We start from the raw sequence: 19,551 nt of genomic DNA, 5'->3' as shown, positions 1-19,551 counted from the left end.
ACGACGGCCTAGCGAGAATTGCGGAGTTTAATCAAATACCACTACCTTGGCAGTCATGATCATTTACTTGAGAAATCCTAAGGGATTACTGCTGGATTTTGTTTAAATTGACATTAGAAATTGAGGGTTAAATTTTAATGAAATCTGACGTGGGTACGCCACTCCTGTGATCCTTGCTCATTGAGAACAATTGCTTAGTCATCACTTTACATTATGTGCTAACGAAGAGCAATCTTTTACTAAGACATGTCAGATGGTGGTTACTAACTAACCAAGATACTATAGAAAGAACAATTAGCGTACTTGGTCTTTCTTCAAAGATTACTTTCTTATAGTAATCTTTATTAGTAAAAACAAACATTGATATTGTCGGTTTGAGCTGACAACATCTTTCACCGGTTGAAGAAAGGAGGTTTTCTCTCAGAACATGCAGAAGGCTGACTACAAAGTTAAGTGATGACAATTTGGCCATTTCTTATAAGGGCTGTTAATATTTGTTCGACTTTTATAATTTCTTCCCTTTCTCAGACTACTACCCATGAAACTCATCCCAGCAGCTATTAGTACAACATTTATTCATGTAAAAGCATTTGAAGATATCATGACCAATACAACATGCAATTTGCAAGACCGAAACGACAATCCGAGTCATCCATGCTATTTGAGTCTACCGACCTTGGCAGTAACCTGCTGCTTCAAGCAGACGAGGCATGACTAATCAGGGATCATGGATAATCACATCATCAAAATCTAAAACCACGGAAAAACACTCGAGCCATGGGTCACAAGCAACACTGTTGCAAATCTGCATTCCGCACAAATTTTATCAATGCGCTCCTTGAATGACCAAGCCTAATCTGTGCCAGTTCATCGATGGTCACTGGACAATTACGTTAGCTCAATGCTACTGATAACTCTGAGTTAGAATGCCGCAAGTCATAGATTATGATCTGTGTCCAATCTTGACATGACTGGAATCACTCACTCCGAGATGGGTGCATCATCAGATACGATTGATGGCTTGACAGGGGAATTTTCCTCAGGATACTGACCGTTGAATGGATAGGACCATTCTTTATTTTGCAGAATGTGTTCTGCCTTTGAGAAAGTTTTGGTGAAAGTGCTACTCCTTGTTTGAACCATTTGATCTGGTCAGATCAGATTGCATGTAAGATATTTGCCTGACTTCTCTGTGGCCATCTGTCCCTGAAACCAAGCCATAACAAGGCTATGACCTTCATGCTGTGGATGAAACTTGCCAAACTTCTGGATCAAATTGGATGTGGTTGAAACTCCAGAGGTTTGCTCTCATCATTGAGTTGCAGTTAATGGGCTGTCTGATCTCCAACTGTTACAAATTTAAATCTAATGTTGATATGTTGAATGGCCAAGCCACTGCTTTATACTCATTAAAAGTTACAGTAATAAGTATGGAACTCTCTATGGAGCCAAAGCAATTACAAAAGATGGAAATTATTCCTGCCTTTTTTGCTTGTCATTGGTATATGTTGTCAAAGGATAGTCAGCAAGGTTATTTAAGGTCATTAGCCAAGTCCTTAATTGGTAACAGTTCGACTTCTTATCTAACATGACGTGAGCTTGGGGCTGATGACTAGCTAATCACACTTATTCCAAATTTATCGTTAGGTTACAATAAGCAATTGTTGCATCATTATGCTTCTTCTCTGCTATCTTTCTCAGTCATTTAATTGATCAAACTGTTTGAGTGGTTCCTAATCCTCCGTCTTGACGAATGTTGAGCAATAATATGTAAAATATTGAACGTCTTAAGAAACTACGTACCACAATCATGAGTTTCTTCGCAACATTGGTGTACATCGATCGTAAATAGTCACAGTATTAAATGATGTCGCCTTCGGTTGAAAAATAGCGGATAAATGTGGGTAATTGTGTAGCCAACGCATGTGTTTAGCATGCCTTTGGTGCAAACCACTAAAAGAATAATCCGATGAGTTTGCGTTTAGCTTGTGGCATGGTGAGCATGCAGTGGTTGCTGATGGAGTCTGATTCGATCAGTCTGTTGAAGAAGTGACGGAATTCATGCAATCAGGGAAATTGGTGAATAAGAAATGAAGAGTTTGTATCAATGGTGTTATGGCGAGGGATGAATCAACGCAATATTAAATTAGTAAGAAAAATCTACATTGAATTACTTTGAATGCTGTTGCTCTTCAGGGTCAGTACCATGATTTAGGGCATCAGAGTGATTCAACCGTGTTGCTAGTTGATTGAGTTCTAACTAAACGAAATTTCTTATCAAGGATATGTGTAAAAGAAATTTGGTTGAATTTATTCTGTCATGTCTGTTGCTGTCTTTTCAATAAAACTTGTGTTGAGAATTGGGGTGATTTAACTATGTTACAAGTTCATTTGGTTGGGGGAAGTTCAAATATCCTATGGAATGCAATAAATGATCACCTTTTGTGGTGTCTTACTCACTGTTGCTGTCTGGTCGCTGTTGCTGTCTGGTTGATAACTTAGTTAGGGTATCATTGATGATTCAACAGTGTTACAAAGTCATAATGTTAAGGTTATGTTGATGTTAATCTTATTGCAAGTTGCACATCAAAAGAATTTACATTTCTGTTGATGCTGTTGCATGTTCTTGGTCAACTGATTTTGGACATTGGTATGATTTTAACACTGTTACCATTTGATTGGGTTTGGAAGAAAACCCAATATCGAACCTTGGGAAGGGTTTTGAGTAAAGTTACACTTCTCTTAAGATCTGTTGCTTTCATCGTTGATGCAATAAATTCAAAAATTACTCTGCAGTTGATTGAGGTACTTCTGGTCCAACACATACCAGGGCCAGTTTGGCATCAGCTCCACCCTGAGCTAACATATTGCACTGGCCTTCTGTGATGAATTTCGCTTTGCAGAACATATTATTGACAACTTCAGTAAAAGAAACTGATTAACGATGGCGCTGATCGATTCCCTGAAGACATCATTAACCAACATGGAAGATGGTGTTATCTGTCAATAAAAATCCTCTTTTCTTATTCCCACAACTTCATATGATTATTGACAAATCACCTTAATGATTTCCTGTCAGTTCAGACTTGTTTTGTGTTCAGTCAGTCTTAACAAAAGAGTTTCATCTGGGGTTCTTAGCTTTTGATGTTCAAAAGCAACTTTTTACTTTGTCGATAGTTGTGATATGATGACTGGGAGAGCAGACAAGTCCATGTGCACTTGCAACTGATGTTTCGTAGAGTTATTCTCATTCTAGTATAGCTTGTCCATGTCTGTAGTTAACTGATGTTATGCTCATTTGGGTATAGCTTGTCCCTATTTGTAACTGTGGTTTCCTGAACAGTTGTGCACATTCTTGTGTAGCTTTGCCCTGTCTGTAACTGATGATTCCTGAACAAATTGTGCTCATTCTGTTGGGCTTGTCCCTGTCTAGAATTGTTAAATTTGTGCATGGTCTGCCCCTACAAAGGTTTGGTAAAATGTAGTTCAGAATAATTTGACTCCAGCTGACAATACCTATTACAATTTGTCATTACTCCATCGATCCTAGCTAAACTCATCGTCAAATCCTCACCAACTTATCGCACATCGCAATCCCTTGTCTGATCTTCTGAAGCCCACAAAGCTTAGAAGCACCGCCAAAGTTGATAACCCCATCACCAGATCTCACCATGGGTTAAAACTCAATAGTGTCAGGTACTAGTAATCAATGGACTTCATTTCTCTGGAGTTAGTCATACAAAAATGGATAATTATCCAAATGCCGACCATTTCTTAAGAGTCGTCAGATTCACATACAGATCAGGGGCGATATGAATATTCCTTCTCGACTGTGAGATTGGATATTTGCGCCACATTATATTTTACTGCTAATTAGGTGGAGGCTGGGCAGTGGAGCATCATCTCATTTCCGCAAATATCAATAGCCCGTCTTAATCCAAGTTTAAATTGGGTGTTGACCTTTGAAGGTTTTTCATATCATAGTTATTATCAGAGCAGAAAAACATATTAAAGGCTTAGACCCAATCTAAGGTGTATAGTCGCCGATCGTAATTTGCCTTTGACATGTCTGATGAAAATGTGTCAAAAAGCGACTAGTGGTGTCGCTTCAGTTAGCAGAGGAGGTCAGAGTGTAACAAGAGACGACAGTGGAACCCTGGTAACACGACCACTCATGGGACCGAGGTTGAATGGTCAGTTACCGGGGTGGTCGCCGACCGAGGTTCCACTGTACTTCACGCATACAACCTCAGCAAAAATGAAGCTTTTATTTTTTTCTGTTGCTCTTCACCAAAGTCTCTCCACTGACTTGCTCTTTCAATGCATCTATCTAAAAAAGCTAAGTAAACACTGTCATGCAAGTTTATCCTATTCTGACATGTTTTCTGTTCGATCTAATTGCTTCAGCTAAAGCACTAGCTGAGAAAAGTGATGCCCAGGATAAGGAGAACTGGATAATAATGGAATGGCGATACGTTTGTACATGTGGCTGCATTCTCGTTGAGATGAAGCAGCCTATAAATGACTCTATTACCCCAACCAAGATCATGAACAGAATCTGAGATCGGTTGTGCCACAGCGATCTGACCTGAGATATCACCAGATTCCCACGACATGATCACCAACAGCGAATGATTCAACTATGCCTCAGAATTGACGAAATTGATTTTTTAAATCCAAGCAATAAGCGAAGGGCTTAGCAGTGCTGGAATGTGAGAAGGACCTATGAGTCATGTCTCTTCAAGATATCATCATCGCAAATTCAATATTTCCCAAAACAATCCAATGTTTATGTCATATTTTGCTCATTTCTGCCACGCTGAGCTGGCCTGGACATTCTTCTTTTTTTGCTCATCACATTATTGGCAAGTTTAATGCTCTCTTTGAGTCACTCTATGAGCGTTTATGTTTTGGCTGCATGCTTCTTTTCTAGTCGACCTTGGTATTAATTCACAAGTGAGGTGGTCGTTAACAGAAAAAGTGGTTTGGCCAGTATGGCGGTAACTGAAAAGCAACTTTTTGGAGTGGAGAACAAGTTCAAATAAAGAAGACGCGTTTGTGTTGAGCATAGATGCTTTGGCCACTTACCTCTTTCAAGCATAATCTGTAACATAGTCATTCCTGAAGAAGTTAGTTGAGCTAAAAAAACTGCCAGCAGGTAGTTTGAGAGGCAGGAATGGCTCTTCAGTGACAAAATAGCTGCGCTTACACCACGAAATATTGGTGGACCAATTGCACTTACACCACCACATTGCCGCGACAAATTGGTTCGGCAATCCATTGCCGATACAAATTGCCGAGCGAATTTGTCCCACCAAGCTTGATGGTCCAAATTCGCCCGGCTTGTTAAAAGCTCGGCTTTGTCGTGGTGTACGCGCAAATGGATCGGCAATTAGCTAGTTAGATGGTTCGGCTCCAGGCGGCGCTTTCGAAATGGCGCTTTCTGCGCATGCAATTTATTGTTTGCGCGCCATCTGTAGCCGGATTTTATAACTAGCTGCAGCGCTGGTGTAAGCGCTTGGTGGATTTTCGATGGTGCGGCATTGGTTCCCGAACCAAGATTGGTGGTCCATTTTCAGGTGGTGTAAGTGCGGCTAGTAACAAAAATTGCAGCTACTTTTGATCCCATTATCAGTAACTGGTCAGCCTTAACCTCCAATGTTAAAGATGTTACTCTCAGCAATATACAGTAAGTCTACATCGTCCTTGTATTCAAAGTCGACGGTGATGTTTACTTAAGAATATCTATGTTGATAAATTTTCTGCATAATTGAGGATATTCAAGGATGCAGAAGTTACTGCCAAGTATTGGAATTTGAATATCTGTATCAAGGTTCGTGTTACCCACATATCAAATCTTTACCAAGTTATAGATTATGTTCTTAGTCATGTTAGTGTATCGGTTCTTAAGGCTTGTGTGCTACCCTGCGATGCTGATTTGACTAACTCCGCCACAGTGTTATAAATAAAGCTATGTTCCTCTTAGTGCTATTTGAATGAGATGGTAATTTGGTACCTACCATTTAGTAGGGATATGTTGACAGTTTTGAATATTTGGGCTGGGAAACACATGCAGAAAAAGTGGCAGTCTAATGGGGTTAATCCTTGGTAAAACAGGTAATGTTTCTTTTGCACCTGACCCCATCTCATGATGATAATTGTCTCCCTGTGTCCTTTGTCCCCAATGTGAATAACCCAGTTGGCGACACCACTCGACTAACAATATGAACAAATTGCACTTCGTTGTTCGGCGCAGTTGATCGGAAAATGCCAACAAAAACCTTTATCGCAGAGTATGAAAAATGTATTGGCAGGGACCGCGCTATTAGCGCAGCAGGAAGTCATGAAATTGCTATGGAAAAAATTTGGAGAACATTTACAACGTTTGAGGTCGTGGATAAGGTCAGACGATGAGAATTGAATAGATTTCCTGCTGAGGGTGTGTGTTACTGATTAGCAGGGAGAGGTGTGCCTTCTTCTTGTTCAGACTGGTCAGGTAATGGGTGAGAAGTACCTGTCAGATATCACTACCAGAAGACTATTTGATCTTCTTCGTTTTCTTTGTGAATGATGCAGATTTGATGCTGATGATTAAGCTGAAAATTTCAATAAATCAATTTGATGATGTCAGTAAATGACCATGTATAAGTCTCAAAGATGAGTTGACATCTGAGTCGTAAAGTTCATTACTATTATGTCAGCATGGCACTTGTAGTGGGATGGTATCGGGCAAAGGCCTTGCCATTGGTAAGCCAGTTTTTGTTGATCCATTCTTCCTTGTGATGTATTTCAGCATTTTTGCTTTGATATGAATCTCACTCCAGCTTCTATGAATACTTCTCAAAATATTTGACAATTATTTCTAAAAACATATTTTCAGGTATTTGAAGCCGTTAGACACACCAATCTTTCAAGTAGCAAAAAGAGATACTTGGTAAGTACTCATCATTGAAGTAAGTAGTCATGATTTGAGTATCCAGTGATCTGGTCATCAAGGGTATTGTAGGTTGCACAATGAATCCCTGAAGTATATCGCTGTTACCCGATGCTGTCTTGGTCCTCAATGGTCACCAGGTCATGCACTGAACAACTGAATTATATCATTGTCTCCTGATGCTGTCTTGGTCCTCAGTGGTATACCAGGTCATGCATTGAACCACTGAAGTGTTTCGATGACACCTGATGCAGTTTTGGTCATCAAATGGCTACCAGGTCGTGCACTGAACCACTGTAGTGTTGCTGTGTCATTCTCAAAGGGCTACCAGGTCGTGCACTGAACCACTGTAGTGTTGCTGTGTCATTCTCAAAGGGCTACCAGGTCGTGCAGTGAACCACTGTAGTGTTGCTGTGTCATTCTCAAAGGGCTACCAGGTCGTGCACTGAACCACTGTAGTGTTGCTGTGTCATTCTCAAATGGCTACCAGGTCGTGCACTGAACCACTGTAGTGTTGCTGTGTCATTCTCAAATGGCTACCAGGTCGTGCACTGAACCACTGTAGTGTTGCTGTGTCATTCTCAAAGGGCTACCAGGTCGTGCACTGAACCACTGTAGTGTTGCTGTGTCATTCTCAAATGGCTACCAGGTCGTGCACTGAACCACTGTAGTGTTGCTGTGTCATTCTCAAATGGCTACCAGGTCGTGCACTGAACCACTGTAGTGTTGCTGTGTCATTCTCAAAGGGCTACCAGGTCATGCACTGAACTACTGAAGTGTTTCGATGACACCTGATGCAGTTTTGGTCATCAAATGGCTCCCAGGTCATGCACTGAACCACTGAAGTGTTTCAATGACACCTGATGCAGTTTTGGTCATCAAATGGCTCCCAGGTCATGCACTGAGCCACTGTAGTGTTGCTGTGTCGATTCTCAAAGGGCTACCAGGTCGTGCACTGAACCACTGAAGTGTATTGCTGTCACCTGATGCATTTGGTTACCGTTTTCCATTTCCTTTTGAGAATATTATAAATCATGACTTTATATCTAATGAGCGAGATACATTGATCAGTTTGGATTAGTCAGAGCTTGATGAAAGAAGTCATTGTTGTCGAGCCCTACAATTTGCTATGGAATATTAACACCGATGTGGTTTTATATAATGTCATTATCACTAATACCTCAGTACCGCATTCCAAGGCAAGGTACCACATATTTTCTGTTTCTCTCTGCCTATGCATAGGCATTGCTGCTGAAGTAGCATAAATTTTTAGATTAAACTTCAATATTGGTGCATTAATATGATCGACGCAGAATGGTCAATCCATCTTCGACCACAAGTATTTTGTTCAATGAAACTTTAGGTTTTTCTTGTCTGTAACTTTCTTTATCAGTGCTTTATTTCATCACCTCTTCAGATGAATTCAATCTTTTAACATTTTTGTAGCAGCAGACTGTATTTTGTCCTCTGTCTGTGTGATGTCTCATCTTACAAGTAAACAGATCAATTCAATCTTGTTTTGTCCATTTACAGTGAAACACATCTATTCAAGGCTTGGCCTTAAGAGTATTGAGTCCATGGACTCAGTGTGAGACCATTACTCATAACTTGGGTCTCAATGCCTATTTCTACGAGTACACTGGTTATTACATGACAGCTAATGAGAGCGAAAAATCATTATGCTGAAGTGTTCTCACAGCTTCTTAACACGAAGCCCTCTGCCAAAGTTGGGAGAAGAAGTATTGAATATTTACCCATGTTACAGTTCAGGAAAAGTTGGCGCTAATATGCAACCTCATCAGTATCAAAAGTATCAATGTTGCATGTAGATTCCAACAGTAGGATTGCGGTATGATAGCCTGTCAGTATCATGCCCACCCTTTGCCAACATGCGAAATCATGTCCAACTTACTTTTGGCAATATATGAATTTAAATGTTTTGTTACTTATAAGGTAAACACTGTTTCTGTTTTGGAAATGCTGATCTATACAAAATATCTATTGTTTACAACTTACGTCATCTGTTATTTTCAGAAAGATATTAAGCAACAACACCCTTCCTCAAATTCTTGTTACCGCTACCCTACTTTTTCTTTTATGTCTTCCCCTAATATGGTGTAAATAAATGTTTGTTGCGCTAGTCGACTATCGTCATAGCCTATTATACACCCCCTACCAGTGAAATATCAGGAGGCCAATGCCAAAGGCCTTAAACATCCTCTGTGATCCGAATCAGTTGGGCAATAGTGAAAATGGGCTATTTTTAGCCACAGTTTCTACTTTAAGATTTAAAATGACGATTTTAGTCGCTATTTATGATAGTTTTTGCTAAATATAGAAAATCCTAGTATTCATATATGAAAATCGTCATATTTCGATATCCATGATACATATCAGAAAAGAAGTGGGTGTCCCGTACTTTGCCCTGGGTTACATTGAATTGTATCAAAACATATAAACATTTAATCTGTTATCCTAAATATAAATACTCAGACAGTTTCTGCACAAGACTAAAGTGTGGAACTGTGTTATATTTTAATGCACAAAAATGAAGTTTATTTCAACATAATCTCCAATTTTCACAAGTCATGATTATCGATTTTGATAGATGAACTAAAGGCCTATTAAGCTTTTATGTACAAAAGAAGTTTTATATCGTTTTCAGCGATAGGAGGGGGGATGAGCTGGCTGTGCCCCCCCCCCCCCTAGATGTCAGACAGGAAGGACTCGATTATTGATGACTGGACTAGGCTAGTCCACTAGCATCACGCTAATACTATCAGGCATGAATTGTGAGATCTCATAGCTCTTCTCCAGCCCATGTATAATTGGATTATAGAAGCCATCATCTATTGTTGCGCACAATCTCATTTCAGAACAGTAGGATTCTCTCGGTTAACTTCTGCAGAAAAAAATTGTATGATTCATCATAGAGAATAACAATTGCAAAATACAATGCCATGTGCATCCTGAACCTCATGGTCTTATACTCCCTTTAAATGTAGTGATTAAATGATTTTTATTCTTATCAATTCACATGTTTTTTCCTTGTGATCTCTCGAGGTTGCTGGCAAACCAGTAGCTAGGCAAGAACAGAACCAACAATGTCCTTGATGCAGCCCATGTCAAGAGGAACAGGCATAGTTTGGGCCAAGAACAAGAGAATGACTCCAGAGAAGTGCAACTACAATGAAAGCAGTTTATCTTATGAGCAGATGATGTATGAATTGGAGAAGAATTGTAAAAAAAACTTTGAGAAGCTTGTGACCTTATGCAGAACACTTCCTATATCAAATGTGTTTTACGAAGAGTCAGACATCCTGTAACAACATGTTATGTTAAAACTATTAAAGCTCAAATCTTTATTCTCACACAACTTAAAGATGATTTGGCGTTAGTATTGACAAGTAATAGCTGTAACCAAGAATCAATAAAGACTAGTCTTTATTAATTCTTGCTGTGACTAATACGCTTTGTGCTGTGGCCTTGAAAGGGTTACGTCGCAATCGACCACTGATGAAGTTGAAATTGATCTGATAGTCACCACAACTCTGATTGACAGTTGACTGAAATTAATCATCTCGGCGCGAGATCATCTTTATTTCGGCCATGATATGATATCCCGATAACAATGCCTGAGCATCCATTGTCGTCAATATCAATAAAATGCAGAAATTACGGTACGCCCGATTTGAAAAAGGTTTCATTATTTGCGTACAAGGTTTCGTCGGACTTTAGCGATTCATCGCTTATCCTTGTTAACAGTGCCGCAGAATTATTTATCATGATATAATGAAATTTTGCCTTGATGCTAGATTGGTTTCATTCCAGCACAATTAGTGAATACGCGTCATTGAACATCAATATTTTACTCATTTCGCACTCAATGATTGTATCCAATAGACTGATAAATTTTATCAAGATTGCCTTAGTTAGTTCATTGCTTTATCTTGTTGAAAGCGACACAGAGTTATATCTGTTTGGATGTTTCGTTTTATTTTGCTCAGTTTATAGTGGTGTGAACAGAACATCTCGATGTGTCATCAGACTTCAATATTCAAGTCATCCTTGGTCATACTATACAGTTTGCTTTTGCATTGACAACATACCTTGCTCTTTCTAGAAGAAAATGACAAAAATAGAAGTTCTTTTTTTTCCAACGTCATTGCCACAATTAGGAAGTGGTTGTCTTTCTTTATCAAATCTAATAATATAATCTAGTCATTGAACCCTTTCATGGAGAAAAATGTCAGTTACTACGTACTACTCCAATTTAAATTACGGTTACGCCCAACCAATTATAACTCATCTGATATAGTTAGTACGATATATTCATTCATCTGGAAGTATGAAAAGATCAAGGGAAATCCGGTCACATGGACATGTGTAAAGATTCTGACGTCATTAATGGTGCTATTACGTGTGTCCAAAGGATGTCCCAGCTCGTCACTGGCTCGTGACCAGTCCTCTGTTGTCATCAGATACAATGAACTCGGCCATTCCTTTGCTGATGCAAGTGTGGAAAGGTCAGTTAAAAGGTCAGTTGCATCTGGTTGATTGTTGCAGGCTTCTCCTATAAGCCAGTGACAGACTTGCAAGTGGAGCTCCAAATGCCCAGAGACCACTTCCTCCTCCAGTAATCCAGACCATTATCAGTGAAAAATGACAAAATAAAATGTTGAACTCATGAAAATGATATTTCATTGTTTCTTACAAATTCTCCTGTCACTTTAACTCGGTTATTATTTCAAAAGAATTTCAAGAGATTTGTAACTCAAAACTAAGTCTTGTGATATGTAATAGGTTTATCATGTAATCTTGTCAAACAGGAGAGCCACATTGGAATGAAATTTCATTCGATTCTCGTTTGTAGTTCAAATCCTGATCTAATGCTATGTTGATGACGTTAATCAGGGTGAATCACTCAGCGGATTATGATCACGTGGCGTGGTCAGGTATGCGTGTTCTAGGGTCCCGCTACAGTAACTTCCCTCCGATTGTCTCAGATTTAAGGCTGTATGAAGGGGGTTCTTTGTGTCGTGGACAATGTTTGTCCCTCGGGTTGTCTTCGATAGCTTTGAGGACCAGTGGAACGTCCTTCACCAAATTCATCTATATCAAGGGACTCTGTAGGTGCAGGCCTCAAATTTGTGATTTTCATTGAATTTTACCTCTGCAATCAGGCCACCTCTGAAAAAAACAAAAACTGTTCCTCTACCATGCAATGCTCCTCCAGCACATGGCTCGGACAGCCTGGCATTTTGTTTTAATGCCCCCTTGTTCAGCCTCAATTAAAGCTGCTTATCGTAATTTGAAAGCTGTGCCAATGAAATGGCCTAAACAGAGAGAAAGATCTGCATCGCCTAGTTCTAAACTCAAAGACAAGGGCCGAGAATTCAATCAGAGTATTAGTTGGTTATAATAGATTATATTAATCTGGCTCTTTGCAAATATCAAATTTCTCGGCTCAATAATAAGATGAGCAATGTGAATTAGTGAAATGTGAAATTTTATTGCGTTAATAATCATAACAATCGTGATATCTGATCGAAGTTTACTCCTGTGGTCGAGCGTTGTGTAATTTCGTGTTGATTTATGTCTCGGGAGCTGCACACGCAGAGGTGGTAATGAACTATGTGCCTGATTGATGATGTCATTTTAATGGCACTCTATTGTCTAAGTTGCAATATTTCACAAGTTATGTCAGAGTTGATGAATTTCTACAACAATTCTACTTCACATTGACGATTTTGCCACTGCAAAATCTCAAATTAACGTTTTACTGACAGGTTCTGTGCTTTATTGGAAGTGATCTCTCAATTGTGTTGAGTCATCATTCGATCAGATTTAACACAATTAAACTGAGACTTTATATGTCTAGACCAGTTTCCTTCATTTAGAACCTTCAGAGTGCAGTAAGAGTTGGTACTTCCACATTTTAATAGCCACCTGACAAATTGAACTGGTTGTCTATGAGAAGGGTAAGCCTTTCGCATGAGCTGACAATGCAGAGACACATTTCCTTAACAAATTGACCTCACAGAGGGACAGTGATATGAGGTGTTTAAAGAGATTCTCTCATGGTTCTCTCCTACTTTACAGAAGAGTTTGTGTGGCCCTGTCATAATGGATGTTGAGGAAGCATGGGTAGACATAGCAGAGACCAATGGTGATGACCCTGATACCATTCCAGGAGAACTCATCTATTTCGATGTATCGAAAAGAACATTGACCAGTGCGTGATTACAGGTTAGGGGATCTTTGAGATGTTGCGGGAAATGAAATTGTAAACAAATGCAATAATGATGGATAATTTCATGATGAGTTGTCCCCTAGGGATGTCTAAGGTTTTGTCCTGAAGGTGTGTGTATTTGGAATGGTGTACAAAAAGAGTGTCTTTGGCTAAAAACATCAATCACTCTGGACTGGAAGAGATGGCTACTTATCACTCTTGTGTTTGAAGTTAAACTGGAGTAATCTACAAAGGCAATCTTTTCTACAAAGGCAATCTTTGGCCGAGCAGTCCCAAGGGTGTATTCAACCAAAGACAGTCGTTTCTTGATCCTAAGTATGAAAAACCGACCCATGTGGACCAGATTAATGGCCCTCTGATCGTCAAATTAATTAGGACTTGGGACAATGTGGGACTCTCATCAATTATGGTCTTTTGATAGCCATTTGATGGAGGGGGCTACTGTGGTCCAACTGTTGGGATTTTGTTTAACATGTTAATAAGTGAAGGAGAAAAATGACGTGGTGAGAATGTTAGATCATGGACCAAGAGTGATTTGATTTAATTAGTGCATTAATCAATCACAAGTTTTGTTACTTGCTGTTAGGTTCGGTTTTTGCGTAAGTGATTGAGATAAAGTATTAAGAACACCCTCAGGACTGTCAAGTACTGTCCTTGCTGGAGAGGTGTCCTGATTAGGGAGGTCAAATTGAATGGCAACAATCATTTATGGACCAAAACTATTGTCCTTTATGGAGAGGGTGTCAATTTCAGAGAGGTGTCTGCTAAGGGGGGTTCCACTACTGTAGTGGTCCTTTGCCATGTACAATGTGTTCAGGCATTCAACTTCGAAATATCTGATGATGTCCTTTAGGGGTTCATTTTAGCGAAATATTACACTTTGTTCCTTTAGATTTAACTTCAATCTGGCTGTAGAAATACTGGCGCATATGGTAAATTTGCATTCTCCCCTGGAGTTAATTAGCCAACGAATAAATCACAGTAACGTTATTCTTGAAGGTTTTTTCCTTATTGGCTTATGATGAGAACGAGTCTGTTTGTATCCATTCAATAAGATTAGGCGTAAATCTGTCGCAGAGATCCGAAGAATTGTTGTCATCGGGCCCCGCAGACTGACTCGGGGACGGGTGTTTTTTATTGAGTTATCGGGTGGGAAGGATGGATAACCCAGGGATTTCACCTGAAGGGGCAGGAAATCTTATCACGAGGTCGTGAGGTATCAGTCGGTAGAATTGGAATGTTTTATTTGTCATCGATCTCAAACAGCCATAGGGAGTAGGGAGAAGTCGGTTTGTGTGACAAGCGTGCATTTGTAACAGTTTGAGGGTTTTGGAGTAGGGTACATTTGAAACCTCTGTGAATTTCAAAAAGTGCTGTTGTCATGTTGATCAATGGGCTGACCTTTTGTTTGCCGATTGTGATTTCAGTCTCGAAATGAAGAAGTCACAGGGGAAACATGATCAGAAATTGTCTCATACGATTTATAGCTGAGTTGGAAATAGTTCAAGCTCTGTCCCTTCATCTCAAGGCTGGTTTGCAAGCCTTACAGTGTCCAAGAACTACAAACACTGTACAAACACTGTACAAAGTGTGTGAAAATTCCCCGATTTTCTCCTTCAAAGACAATTTACTGGTGTTATGTAAATGAATATGCTAAGGATTTGATGACACCACAGACTTTGTTGTTGGTACAGATTGGGAAACTGGCCTCTGTTGATATTGACAGAATTGGCAGATATTAAGTTATAAAGAATACCCAGCTACATTGCACTCGTCAATGTATGTCCTTATGTGCAATAAAATAAACGACGTGTGGCGATATTCAAACCCATCAACTTTTATGATTTCATACAAAATTGGATTAAATCTGGCAAAAACAATTGATTATAAAATCTTCTGTCCCTCGGCTAGAAAATTATCATGGTGACCATGTGATGATGAGTAATCTTTTGTCACGCACCTGAACCAGAATCTGAAATTATCAGTTTTGCAAGAATTCCTCTGGGACACGACTAGATAACTTTGAGCGGTCCATCCAAGGCATAATTCATCATTAGTAGAGATAAAAAGATACGAATCTGGTAGTTGCATTGTGTTAGAAAATTGGTCATAGTTGGTATGGAATTGATATCGAACACATTCAATTTCACCCTATGTTGAGCTAAAATTTATGTAGTTTTCATCAAATGAGTACTAAAGAATGCACGATGTAGTTGGTTCTTCCTGACACTGCTATAGAAGAAAGTTCTCAGTGTCAACATTAGATTGCCATAACTGCACGTTCATATATGTACTGATCAACCCTTTACAAAATATGCAAAATCTGGCAAGCTAAGTTGAAATGGACAGTGTCCATAACTGTTAATGGCAATAATGAATACCTTGTAGGGGTTCGCAAGACGAAACAGAAAAATATTCGCATGGCACACATTTCGTTCCACACCTGAGATCGCCGCGCCCTGAAGAAATTAGGTTTGTATTATTGGCATCCTTCTGTGCAAAAATTGAATCATGGAGTATGTAATTTTTCTTTGTCTTGCTTTCAAGAGGACCGATAACGAAATGTCATTATGGGGCACCTAGGGGGATGTTTTCAAGGTCATTGCAATATCTGGTATTCGTAACTATCGTTAATTTAGCAAAATGCTTTTGAGTTGTTCCTGTTTTATGGTCTTTGTTATACCAGGATGTGGTCATATCATTGACCTTAATGAATTGGCCTATACAATACTGCAGTGTCCGGCGTCCGTCATCGTTGTCCATCGTCGTCAATATCCTGTTTCAAAAACAGTGGCACGTATCTTAACTGCTAGGGCTATCAACTTAAAAACCTAGAAAGTGTGATATCTCGCTTATTAGGGATTCCTTTTCGATAAAGTTTTTATGGTAGGTACTCCCAGCAAGGATACATCACATATCACACGGGTTTTTGATTTGACATACTTTTCAAGGTCACAGAGGTCGAATGGCGTAAAGTGTAATTATGGCACGTTTCTTAGCCGCAAAAGCTATGAACTTGAAAAATTGGCACGCATGACCTCCTAGGTCAGATAACTTTTGACGCGGAATTTTGAACTGACTCGGAAAGATGAAAAAATTTCTAAGTCCAAATATTTTTTTCACTTTTTTTTTCTGCTCAGAGAGTTTGAGAATCTTGTGGAGGATGCCATGTGAGCAATTATGATACAGAGTAGGCTGAAAATGATCAATACATGCAACATCAAAACGGGATAAGAAGACAAAAGTTTTACCCTCGAACGACTCATTACAAAGTTTGTGAAGCCATAACCTGCACGAAATGATCAATGAAGCAAATTGGAATCCAGCGTTTGCGTTAGCGGACAACAATGAGTCCGATCAATCCCGGAGTCATCATAATAGACTAGCATCTGGTTTAATCAATTTCAAGTCATAAACAATGGAAGGTCCATGGACTCTTCTGCCGTAGAATATTACGGAGTGGTGATATCAGCCGACCCCACTGGAGGAGGATCGATATATGCCAGTAACAAGCAGGTGGAAAACTACACGCTACACATTGACGGTTTCTTTTCTTTGCTGTTGTCCCAGCGAGGGGTTTGTCAATTTTAATTTGTTTGATGGTCATGTTTGAGAAATTCATGAGTGATAAAAATAATGAAGTTTTCTTCTGTTCTTTGCCATGGTGAAACCATCTTCTGTCGTAGGATAGCCTGGTGAGGACTTGGAAAAGTCTGATAAATTTTGGGTGGATGGTTTAGCATTGCCAATTAGCTGGCTTTGATGTTAGTAAGGAGATACAGACACAGCGTGGGCCAACTCCTTGATGCCAACTTATTTCGATCTGGCAGTTGGCGGGCTGGGGTGCTTCCCAATGAGAGAACACCTCAACGCTTCAAACATCTTTTGGAAAGCAAAGAGTCGTGAACTGGATAAGATTTAAAGAAATAAAAGGGCATCCTTGAAGAGCTGTTATGGTGAGGATTCAACAGAATCTTCAGAACTAATATTATGCTGTGAGGTTTCTAATTCTAGTCAAGGCTCTGACATTTAGCTAAACATGTTATTGCAGTCTTTCTTTATGAATTTAATTTGTTCTGTAGACTGATTGACTTCCAACAAAAGAAATTTTCTTTGATTCAGTCCTCATCCCTAACATTTGCTTTTGGTTTTCATTTTACCCTTTTTGCCAGAACTATGAAAATTGCCATCTGCTTTATAGTGAAAACTATAACAGCAATGGTCGGTGTCTGAAGAACTGTAGTTTTTAAGTGACCTTTACTAGAAGTTTATGTTAGCTAAAATAGTCAATATTTGTAATTTTGGTGAGTAGTCAACGATTGATGAACTGAAACAGCCCAGGAGGAAACAGATGATGTCACTCTTTGTGAAAAAAACACGAGGCCATTGATCTTAAACAGCAGACTAATTAAATTCGACATTTTCTGAAAAGTTAAAAGAAGTTGAGACAGCTAATGATGAACTCAATGAGACATTGTTCCATAAACATGACAAAGAGAGGTAAGTCTCGTGGTAGTGTCACAATGGGCTGGACTAAACTCAAGTCATTATCAGCTTGCAGATTGCGATTTTAGCTTGGAACACTTCCTTTGGGAGTCTCTTGACTGAAAACCTTTTGCAGCCAAACCATTTTGTTGGAAGTTCTGTCCATGATACTATTTTAATTGGATTTGCGTTTTTGTAGACGACATGTGCCGTTAGTGTTGCCAACCAGTGCGATAAAGTACATTGCTCGAGGTCCTTTACACTACTGGTAATCTAACCTTTGACCGCCTGATTAAAAAATTGCATATTGATGCGGAATAAAAGAAGTGTGCAAAAATTGCAACAAAAAGCTATTCGATGTCATCTCAGAAAAGAAATTCTTTGTGTTGCCTCTTACTAAAAAAATCCTTTATAGAAGATGGTAAAGCATTGTTGGGGTTGTGATTTTCTGGAATTATACAAACTGGTAGTGTACAATTTCTTTTGCCACTTGCTTTTGTGAACCATCTGCCCTGGCCTCAAGTCATTCGTGCATGGCATTGTTTTCCGTTTAAACTTTTTCAGAGAAAGTCATTCAAATCATAAACGCAGCCGGGTGCATCGTTCATAAACTCACAGCATGCATCAACTCTCTTGAAAAGCTCTACATCTGTTGTCGCGCCTTGCCGCAATTCACACTCCGAAATTGGTTTTGAATGGGGTCTCGAATTTAAGTCCCCTGACCCAGTGTCCCATTCAATTGCTTGACCTCTGAGCATCAAGGAAGGATAATTATAAACCTATATTACCGCCTATGGACTCATCCTATTATCTGTATTTGAATTTGCAGCCTTATTTGATGTATTTCTAATTTTGGCGTATCCTTCTTAACAATAAAATTGTCTCCAAAGTTTGCCGATTCACCGATCCCATTGTCAAATACCCCATCGTCATTGTTACGAATTAAAATTTTCCGAGTTGTGTGGTACGTTTTTGACTGCGACGCAAACAGGGATTCATGTCGGTGCTAATCCACTTAGAGATGTTAAATAACTCATTGGGATAACCAGGTGTCGCATGTGTTACACCAGCTACACATCCAGGCTAACACGTTCAGTGTAATACGCAAGCAAAATGGCTGGGAGCAGCCGTCCGAACTGTATTGGCTATTGTTGACATTCAGCCTCACTAGGTTTAGGTGCATTTTTATCGAAGAGTTCACAAGGTTTTGTTTGGCGTATCATTGAATGCTGGTTTTCAAGGATTTCACTGGACATGCAGGTAGGGGCAGTTGAGTCTCATTCGGTTTTCCTATTTGAAGTAAGTGCACGTTTTGCTAAGTGTTGGAGATATGTCCCAGTATATGTCCAGGATGAACTTGAACCCATGCCAGATCATATACTCATATCATACTGTACTGACCAATTTCTTTATTTGTGGCAAGTCTGTATTGTGTAACCTGGATTGCAAGCAAGAAGAGTTCAACAAGGACTGATAAGTTTTTCCTCTAAAGGCCATTTGACACAAGTGTTGGGGCGGAAATGCGTGAAGACACCAACCTCCAAACAAAGACAGTTTTGTAGTAGTGCTCATCCAAAAACATATCTCATCTGCCTTAGTTCATTCATCATGTATCTTTGTTGACATTAGTATCAAGTTATATGAATTGAAAACATCCAAGTTATCTTTCCCTTTGTGTTAATATCGACAGAGTGTTGCCCATTGTTGTGTAATTGATCTAAGATAAGTCTGTTTGCTCCAAGATGTCTTCAAAGACCCGATTTCTTTTGTCTCGTCTTACAGTGCGCCGAGGTGCAGTGCTTCTGTGTGTACATTGCGAAGTGTAGATTGGTTTATATTGCTTGGTTTCGATACAGTGGTTGTGTTCGCGATGTCAGCG

At 39.4% G+C, this 19,551-nt stretch overlaps 1 protein-coding gene across 2 annotated transcripts in view; it reads left to right on the top strand.

Annotated features, from left to right (window-relative positions):
- LOC135487146 (heparan sulfate glucosamine 3-O-sulfotransferase 5-like) overlaps positions 1-19,551 on the top strand; it is a 249,269-nt gene that overhangs the window by 85,920 nt on the left and 143,798 nt on the right. For both annotated transcript variants that reach the window (XR_010446780.1, XR_010446779.1), the window contains exon 4: positions 6,881-6,934. The gene's annotated coding sequence lies outside the window, so the exon portion shown is untranslated. The remainder of the gene's footprint in view (positions 1-6,880; positions 6,935-19,551) is intronic.

The sequence above is a fragment of the Lineus longissimus genome, chromosome 4 (assembly GCF_910592395.1).
Source record: "Lineus longissimus chromosome 4, tnLinLong1.2, whole genome shotgun sequence".
In the NCBI taxonomy this organism is placed as follows: domain Eukaryota; kingdom Metazoa; phylum Nemertea; class Pilidiophora; order Heteronemertea; family Lineidae; genus Lineus; species Lineus longissimus.
This window is presented reverse-complemented; position numbering and strand designations above follow the sequence as displayed.